Genomic DNA, 10,423 nt, shown 5'->3' on the forward strand with positions numbered 1-10,423 from the left:
ATTGTTACTTAAGTTTTATTGTATCGTATCGTTAAATCTGTCGTTACATAACGACGAAATGTGCCACCTTATGTAGCAACCGACGTGGTATGGTCGCGTCGTTACCTTATCCTTTTCTCTCATCTCACCCTTTATTATTATTAAATTATTTTATTTTATCATTTACCCTACTTTTTATACAATAATTTATCCCGTATTATAATTTTTCTTTATAATATTGCAAGTTTATTGCTGGTGTGTGATTTTCATGAAATAACGGCAAACGATACAATCTATCCAAACATTATATTCATCAAACGATAAAGTACAGTACAATACAATACACTATGATACATTATAAAACAATATGTAACAACCATCCAAACAAGCTAAGTGAAATTTTGAAACAATGCTTTTTGGAGTTTTCAAATATTTGAAAATTTTCAAAATTCATCTTCAAGTGAAAATAAAAAATTTTATGCCCAAACAGTGATTTAAAAAAAAAGTGTAAACTTTTCGAAAAAAAAGCGAAAAAAATTTCATGGCCAAACGGGCTCTAACTTAATAGAGGATTTGAAATTTGAAAAAATAATTAAAATAGTATTACAAGTAAAATAAAAAAATTTATTAGTAAAACTTTCAACTTTTTTCAAAATAAAAATATAACCAAATTCATATATATATATATGAATTAGTTCCCTTTTTAGTCCGTTTAGGGAAAAAAAATAATTTTCAAAAGAATTTTTAGCTTTTACTTCTTATTTTAACGTTAATAACAAGTTTAGAACATGGACTATACAAAATCTCACCACGCATGGCACATGATACACTAAGAACAATCTCATTCTAACTCTCAAACCAAAGTAAGTATTCACGGAGCCAAGAAATATTATGTCACGACCCAATTTATCCTATAGGCTGTGATGGCGTCCGACGTTACTGCTAGGCAAGCCAACAGTGAACTAACCACATGATTGTTTCTTTTAACAATTTAGAAAATAGATGATTTTTAATTAGTACCTAAGTAAGAAGTGAAAATTTAACAAAATGAGAGATAAATAATTTTTTAAGAGCAAATGAGATAAATAAATAACCAAAAATCATCATGTGTCTAGTAGCTTAATTACCAAGATCTGATGTTACAAGTGTATGAGCTACTAGTAGAATATACAAAAGAATACTACACTAATATCTGAAGTGAAATAGACAGATAATAAAAGCAAAAGAAAGACTTTGGCTACTGCAGAACGGGCTCGAAAGGCAGCTCACCGCTAAGTCTCGTAGTAATCAAGGGTGCGCGGCGGACTGATATCCAGATGCACCTGCCTTAGATCCTGCACGATTAGTGCAGAAGTGTAGTGTGAGTACATAAACAACATGTACCCAGTAAGTATCTAGTCTAACCTCGAAGAAGTAGTGACGAGGGGTCAACTTCGACATTTACTATGGGCTAACAATAAAATACTGAAATTCTAAATAAGCATGGGGTATGCATATGATAATAGAACTCTATAACAAGAAATAAATAAACAATCCTTTCACCGATAGTAGGTCACAAATAAATTTCCATCACTTAACTATTTAATCATTTAACCTCTCGAGCCAACAAAACAATATCAATTACAATTGAGCTCCAAATTTTTTTTTTTCGCACGAATTATGCTGAGAACGTACGGCCCAATCCAAAATACATATACATAAACTGTATGCACTGCCGAGGGTCAAACGGCACGAACCATACATGTATCTATTAACCTGTCGAGGCGAACCGCCCGCTCCCATGAGAGTAGTGGAATTTACCTCGCTCGCGGAATATACTTGCGACGCCATGAGAGTAGTGGAATTTACCTCGCTCGTGGAATATACTTGCGATGCAAGTAATAAATTCAAACTTGAAACTTTTAAATCTTGAAATCTTCATTCTCAACTCTATTCAAGGCAAATGATAAGCATAATCAAATAACAGTGTCAACAAGGCATGCTGTAAACCTAAGACTACCCACATAAGCATAATTAGTAGCTATGTGCGGACTCTCGTCAACTTATGCGTACGTAGCCCCCCACAAATAGAAGCACATATTAAATCAACTCACCTATGGAATAAATCCCTCTTACAAGGTTAGAAAAGAGACTTACCTCGTCTCAAGCTTACTTTCTAGTCCAAAATCGTGCTTAAAACCTCAATTCGGTGCCAAACGACTCGAAACTAGCCAAATGTTATATAAAATAGTCAATACACGTTCAAAAGTTCAATCCTAACTATTAAAGTAATTACCCAACCCCAATTGAAGAATTCCTAAAATTCACCCCCGGGCCCACGTGCCCGGATTCTGAAAATTTTCGAAGAAAGTTGTTACCATAACCTCATGAACTCAAATATATGATTTTCACCCCATTCCATAAATATTTTCGTGGTTAAATCCCATTTTTATCAAAACCCTAGGTTTTACTCAAACATCCTATAAATCTCACCCTTTTCCATGTTAAATCTAATTATGATTCGTGTATTTAGCTAAAGGATCGATAGGGATCACTTACCTCTTAATGTTGATGGAACCCCTCTCAAAAATGCTCTCAAAATCATCCAAGACCAAGTGGGAAATAAGGGAAATAAAGCTAAGTCTCGCATTAAAAGTTGTTGCACAGGTCGCAGATATGTCACATTTGCGACCTAGTTCGTAAATGCAAAGGTCGCAAATGCGACAAGATCTTCGCAAAAGCGAAGCTGAGCTCCCCACTATCAAGGTCGCAAATGCGACCGAAAATTCGCAAATGCGAAGGCATGCTGGTCGCAAATGCGACTAGAAATCTCGAAAATGCGAGTCCTGCCCAGATCATGCTTCTTCGCAATTGCGAAGCATTTCTCACAAATGTGAACAAATTCTTGCATTTGCGATACCTGAGACACCAGCAAAGAAAAACTAGAAAACTAAAGCCCTTCACATCCATCCGAACACGTCCGAAACTCACCGGAGCCCTCGGGGCTCCACACCAAATGTCTACACAAGTCTAACAACATAATACAAACTCGCTCGCGCGATCGAAACACCGAAATAACATCAAAAATCACGAATCGGATGCCAAAATGCATGAATTAACTCATGAAACTCAAAACTTCTAAAAACACATCCGCATGTCCGATTCCTATTAAATCATGTCCGATTGACCTCAAATTTTGCACACAAGTCCTAAATGAACCTACGGACCTACTCCAACTTCCGGAATCAAAATCCGAACCCGATATCAAAAAGTCCACACTCGGTCAAGCTTCCCAAAAACATCAAATTTGCAGCTTTCGCCAAATGACCCCGAAACGAACTACGGACCTCCAAATCCACATCCGAACGCGCTCCTAAGTCCAGAATCACCATACCGAGCTATTCCAAGGCTCGGTATCCCAAGCGGACGTCTATAATGTAAAAATACACTTCAACCCAAACTTGTGAAATTCACCCAAAATGCCAACTTTCACTATTAGGCGCCGAAACGCTCCCGGGTCATTCAAAACCCAATCCGAACCTACGTCCAAGTCCGAAATCATCATACAAACCTATTGGAACCGTCAAATACCAATTCTGAGGTCGTTTACTCAAATCATTGACCGAAGTCAAACTTAGCCTTTTAAGGCCAACTTAAGGAACCAAGTGTTCCGATTTCAACTCGAACTTTTCTAAATCCCGAATTAACCATCCCTGCAAGTCATAAAACAGTAAAATCACATAAGGGGAGTCTTATTTAGGGGAATGGGGTTCTAAAAACTAAAATGACCGGTTGGGTCGTTACATTCTCTACCTCCTAAACAAACATTCGTCCTCGAACGAGTCTAGAATCATACATGGAGTGCTGAATAAGTTTGGATATCTACTCCGTATGTCCTCCTCGGACTCCCAAGTCGCCTCCTCGACTAGTTGGCCCCTCCACTGAACCTTTACTGTGAAAATCCTCTTGGACCTCAACTGGCGAACCTGCCTATCAACAATGGCAACTGGCTCCTCCTCATAACCCAGGCTCTCATCTAACTGAATCGTGCTGAAGTCTAACACATGTGACCTGTCGGCATGATACCAGATGAACTCCCGAGAGACTGAGAGTCAAAGCAAGCTCATAAGTAACCTCCCCAACTCGTCTCAACACCTCAAATGGACGTATAAACTTTGGTCTTAACTTGACCTTCTTCCCGAACCTCATGATCCCCTTCATCGGCAAGACTTTCAAGAGAACCTTCTCGCCCCACCATAATGATAAATCATGTGCCTTCTGATCCGCGTAACTCTTTTGTCTGGACTGTGCAATGTTGGCTAACCATGTCGGGTATTCTACTACCCTGAGGACCTTGGCTTTGACTTGCTTAGTGACTTCTTCTTTGATTTTTAAACTCATATCAGGCTTGAACTTCCTAAGCTTCTGCTTTACCGGGGGACGTGTCGGATCGGTTGGCAATTTATGGGCCACAATAGTCGTACTTAGACCAGTCATGTCATCGTATGACCAGGCGACTATGTCCTCATATTCCTTTAGAAATTCTGTGTATTCCCTCTTTTCTGACGGCGACAAGTGAACACAGGTTCGCGTTTCCTTGACATTTTCTGCATCTCCCAGGCTAACAATTTTTGTCTCGTCCAGGTTGGACTTAGGTCTGTTCTCAAAGTTCTTTACTTCTTTGACAATTTCCTCTGGTATATCATCTTCCCTAAATCAATGTCCGTTTGTTGCGTTGTCTCATTGAATGTCACAGTCATTGGTTCATCAAGATAAGTAATAGTAATGTTGTATAAATGAGGTAAATAAGAGAAAAATAGTAATAAGTTTCGGAGTCATAAGGAAAAAGTCAAAATTCTTTTGATAAATTTCGTAATTGTTTTGAACATTGAAGATCTTATTGCGAAAACAAAAATGCGAAAAGAAAATCATCTAGTAGTAAAAAAAAACAGTGCATGACGCTTGTTTAGCCTTGTTACCCCGAGGCTCGCCGGACTCTGGTGGTTCTGATGGTCCAGTTATTGAGGCGTGCTCCTCTGCTTACAGCCTGTATGGAAGTGCCTTCCTCCCGCTCCTCCTCTAGAACGACACAACAATCCATATCATCATCTTCTAGGAACAAATTCTTCACCGCTGCCAGTGCTTCCTCTTCTTCTGACCCATAAATAACATTGGCCGGTTGGAAAGTCTGTTCCAAGCGTGGTATTGGCTGCTCCTGCGGATAGTAAGGACCGCGCCATGGTGGTGACCAGTTGTTGAATTCTTTCCAGGTATTCTCATATCCCAAACCGAAAGTAGTGTCATACTTCTTGAGCTTTATGGGTTTAGCAATCTCCTGGAGATTCTTGCCAAGCCCCTTTCCAGGTTCGTATCCACTCCAGTTCAATATACTCTCGATCTTGTTGTCCCACCATTTATCTTTATTAACAGCATTGACTCGCTCGATATGGTGGTAGGTTTCCCCTCCTAGCTTTCTTCTTCCCCCTATTGCCGGAATGGTCTGACTGTGCGAAGTCGCTCCTGAATCAACTTTACCTTTTCTAAGGCATCCTTCACCAAATCAGTACCATATAACTTAGCCTCGCCGGGCTCAAACCATCTGATGGGAGAACGACATCGCCGACCATATAAAGCCTCAAATGGAACCATCTCGATACTGGATTGATAACTGTTGTTGTAAGAAAACTCGGCCAAAGGTAAGAATCGATCCCACTGCCCTCCAAAGTCAATCACACATACTCTGAGCATGTCCTCCAAGACCTGAACTGTCTGCTCCGACTGCCTGTCAGTATGTGGATGAAATACTTGTCGCGCCCCCTTTTTTCCCTCCTCGCGGGGAGAAGTTTGGGTTCCGACATTTCATGGGGGTAATAACTCATTTTCTTTTGGGAATTTGGGTTTTTGAAGAGTCGCTACCTAACGGATTATGGTGCGTTAGGTCACCTGGAGTAATTAAATCATGAAACTAGTTTGCGTTACCAGAGATTAGGGTAAGGGCTTGAAATAACCTTGAGAGGAAGGTGATAGGCACCCCTCTCGGTCCACAATGGTGGGTCCCGTCCGAACTTATACTTATGAATTAGTCTTTTAACAGTTTAAACACGTTCTTGCAAATAAAGGCATATTTTGGACATTGAGTGGCTCAAGTAATGAGACAAGAAAAGATTTGAACAAATTACATGTATAGGAAAAAAGTAAAGTTCAAACACCGGAAGAAGGGTCCTAGGTTGGTTAGCCTACAGGATTACCCCACGAAATGCCCGGTAATCACTCCTCACTGAGGGGCTACACGTGACATTTGCGCGTAGTCATCATACCCTTACAACCCAATTCCTCCCCTTGGTCATAGCCTAAAGCGTTCTAGCAACTTTGAAAATGTCCTATGCGTGCACTACCCATCCCTTCCCCGTGGCCCTGGAGGTATTAAGGACCTCTATTTTTGGACAGTTCTAGACCTTCCTAAGGTTTTAAAGGATAAAAGTCTAGGCATCAATCAAGAACAATTAGGACTGTATTTAAAGAGAACAAATTACAGGCCCACAGTTACCTCCACAAATATAACAAGTAAATGCATGTCTTCAGACAACAGTCAAGTACTTTAAGAGAAAATCCTAGAACATGATATCTAGGTGAGTAGGGGTTATACAGTATTGAATTAGGACGAAGTGTAAGAATCATGTTTAGCTTGCCTACTGATTTAGACCTATTAAATCTGAACAGTTTTAAGTAACAAAATACAACTTCATAGTTGCAGAATTTAAATCGCTCTAGAGGCTTGCCTAAGCGCATAACAGTGATGTCCTAAGAGCATGATATCTACATTGATGCAGTAAAACAGTGAACAATTTTGAACGGACACTTGAGATCTTATAGACATGCTTTCTAGCGGTAGTAAATTAAGGCAGTGCTTGAAAACTCATTTAAAGAAGCGGACAGTTGACTAAACCAATTCAGAATGAACTAACATGAACTAAACTGATTTGTTTAACTAAACTGATTTTAAGTTCTATAGGCAGGATTTCTACTAGAACTGATTTTAATTCCGATAGGCACAATATCTAAAAGTTAAGAACTGATTTTCGAACTTATAGGCATGATTTCTAGTGAGACGAATGTAAGTATATGTTGTAACAGAAACTGAACTCAATCACTTTACACTCTATAGGCATGATATCTAATAGTAAGGTTAATTTTAACCCTATAAGCATGATTTCTATTATTAGAGCCATTTAGATCTTATAAGCATGGTTTCTAATGTTGTGGAAATAAAGCAAAACATAGCAAATGCATTAACACAATCCTATAGGCATGGTATCTACCCGAGTTACCCAACAGATATATAACTACCCAGCCCATTTCACTAATCACCCCAATGTTGTTTACAAATAATTATTACAGACCAGCTGAATAAATTACATAAACAAATAAAAAAAAAGAAGAAGTTAACTATAGGGAGCCTGAAGCAGGCCCAAATGACTTCCCAAGCCTCCAATAGCCTCAAATGCCAAAGTCCATAGACAATATCATGTCTAGGTGTGTCAGAGTTCCCTAAGGACTTTAAGGATCCCGGGCAGTGCTCACACCTAGACCTTTTCTCAAACAATAACTGATTTAGGTGCAGTGTGGAAAGGCGCGCTCTAACATGCCAGAGTTCAGAGAGATCTCAAGGATCTCAAGGCAGTACACATGCCAGAGGGGCAGAGCCTAATATTCTAGAAGTAATGTGAGAGTGTATGATGACTTTGAAAGAGTTTGGTAAACAATAGAAAGAAGGTTTTAGTAGTTAGAAGGAACTTTGTGAAAGTCAGAACATAGTTAGAGTAGAAATAGTTTGAGAAAACATGAAGAACATCTTTTTATTAAAAATCAGAGAGCAAGTCATAGAACACATAGACTTCATCCAAGGGAAAGGGTAGGGGGAACACCTAGAACATATTAATGTAACAACAAGAGCATAGAAGTTTAGGAGCCAATCACACAGCTATAGTACAGATATAGAACAAACAGTTGAGAACATAGTTATACTAGGCAGAGTTGAACATAGAGTCAGAAGTACTTGGGGGGTAGTAAATAACCTAGCAAAGTAAATTACTATCAGGAACTGGGTAAACAAACAGACAGACAATCAAACATACATACATGGAGTGGAGTCAGATTGAGACATGCTAGAGAAAGCAATAGATAAGTCATCAGACATGGTAATCATAAGTTGAACGGGTAGAACTCATATATGCTAAGTGAAACCAGGATCTAAGCATGCTAGTTACATATCGAAAAGCCAAGTGATAGACAGGAATAAGACTGGAAATCAGTAAACTAATGCGGTAAGAGAACACATAGAGTTTTGAACTTGTAATTAAATCAGGACATACCAGTTAAGGAGAGCAGACACAAAGTATAGAACAATGTAGTGCAATAACTAGCCTTGGCTTACAGCCGGCTAGTTCAATGGAAGTAGCCAGTAACAGAAAAGAGCAGAAAGCTTTAAGTATAAGAGAGAGTTTTTGAACTAGTGTTCGTTGTCTGTCCAGAACTTAAAGTGAGAGAGGGGTTTATATAGCAATCAAAAGCTTGACAAATAAGGTAAGAGATCAATTAAGTAGTAAATCAGGGAAGTCACGCGTAAATCAGCAAGATCTTCCCTTAATCAAGGGACAGTTCAATCAACGGTAAAACATACTAAGTATTTAAGGAAAAGAATAAAGTAAAGTTTAGCATAGAGTAAGTAATTAGGGATAAATGCAAATCAGTTTAATTAAGGAAACAAATCAATAATAATCAGCGGAATACAAACAAGGCAAGGAAAAATAATTAAGGCAGGCAAATTCAATCAAATTGAGTAAAGGGGTAAGAATGAAACGCTAAATGGAAAGAGTTCAAATTAAACCAGAAAATAAAGGATTCAGAGTAATCAACGGTTCAGAAAGTCATGAAAGAGGCAGCATGCTTAGCATATAAAAATGAGGTAGAGCATGAGTTGTCAGGAATCGATACATAATTTTAACAAAACAAAAGTTAAACAACACTTATTCAAGGAGAAGTATACAAGTCTTGCATGATTGGTCAGTGTGAACACAAGAACATAATATCAGTGAAAGGTCGAACTAGGAAAATTCAGTAGAAGCATATTAGGACAAGAAAATCACGAGAAGTCACAAGAACCCAAGGCAAGAACACAATTAGATGTACCAATATCCAGAAACCAAACGAAGAACCCCAAAAATTAGGGTTTTTAGTACAAACGGGCTAGGGTTGTAGCAGGTTCATAAAATTAATCAAAATGTATGAGAAGCAGAAGTTTAAACACAAAGAATCATCAAACAAATTTTAAGAAGAAATTCTGGAAACCCTAATTTTAGAAAAAGATGAAAATCACTTGAAATCACACGATTATTGTAAAGAAACTCAAGGCTATTGTAAAATTCACAGGAAACAAACTCAAATCACCTTAGATCTGTACAAATCTAGGAGGTTTTAGAAAAGAAATTAGGGTGTCGAACAGAATCATACAGAGATGAAGAAACCTATTTAGAAAACCATAGATCGTAGCTAATATAGGACGATCTCACTCAAAATCACACCGGAATGGCCTGGAACAAGCGAGAGATGAACCCTAGATGCAAGTCGACATAGCCCTGGTCCCTTGAGGGCTTTAGAGATGGCAAGAATGGCATGAGAGAGGCCATTGGAGGCCTGAGAGGTGGTGAGAGGTCGCCGGAGATAGCCATAGATGGGGGTCAGTGAGATTGGATTAGGGTTAGGTTGAGAGCGTTTGAGAGCAGAGGGGTTTTCAGGGCGGCGGGTGTATAGGAAATGATAGGTTTGGGGGGTCTTTTGGGTTTATTTTAGGAAGGGTTGATGGTGGTTGTTGATCTATATGATCAACGGTCGGGATTAAAGGGTGTGGGGGACCGGATCGGCTATTTAGGGTGTGGGCCGGGTAATTTAATTGAGTACTGGCTGGTAATTGGGTTAGGTTGGGGTTGGATTGGGGCTAAAATTGAAATAAAATTAGGCCATATTTTAAATAGCCATTTTAAACACTATATAATTTATAAGAAATAATAAATGATTTCTGGAAAATAATTTCGTGTACTGAAAAAGATTTAAAATAGTTATTTAACATTTTAAAAATATAAAAGACCATTTTGTGCATCAACAATGTAATTATGCATTAGTAGGGCTATTATTGCAAAGATGTGCAATTTAGCCTAAAAAATGCAAATATAATTACAAAATGCACTGAAAATGTTCAAACACTATTTTGGCATAAATAAATATCACCACAAAAATAATTTGAAGGATAATTACTGGATATTTTATAAATAAAAGAGAAGAAATAAGTTGATTTTTGGAGCTCTTACAACTATAGAAAAATTATTATATATAAAAAAAATGCTTATGCATGCTTATAAATGCATATATGCTATTTTGAAAGTACTTGTATGTATAAAAAAATATATAG

The sequence above is a fragment of the Nicotiana attenuata genome, unplaced genomic scaffold (assembly GCF_001879085.1).
Source record: "Nicotiana attenuata strain UT unplaced genomic scaffold, NIATTr2, whole genome shotgun sequence".
Taxonomy (NCBI): domain Eukaryota; kingdom Viridiplantae; phylum Streptophyta; class Magnoliopsida; order Solanales; family Solanaceae; genus Nicotiana; species Nicotiana attenuata.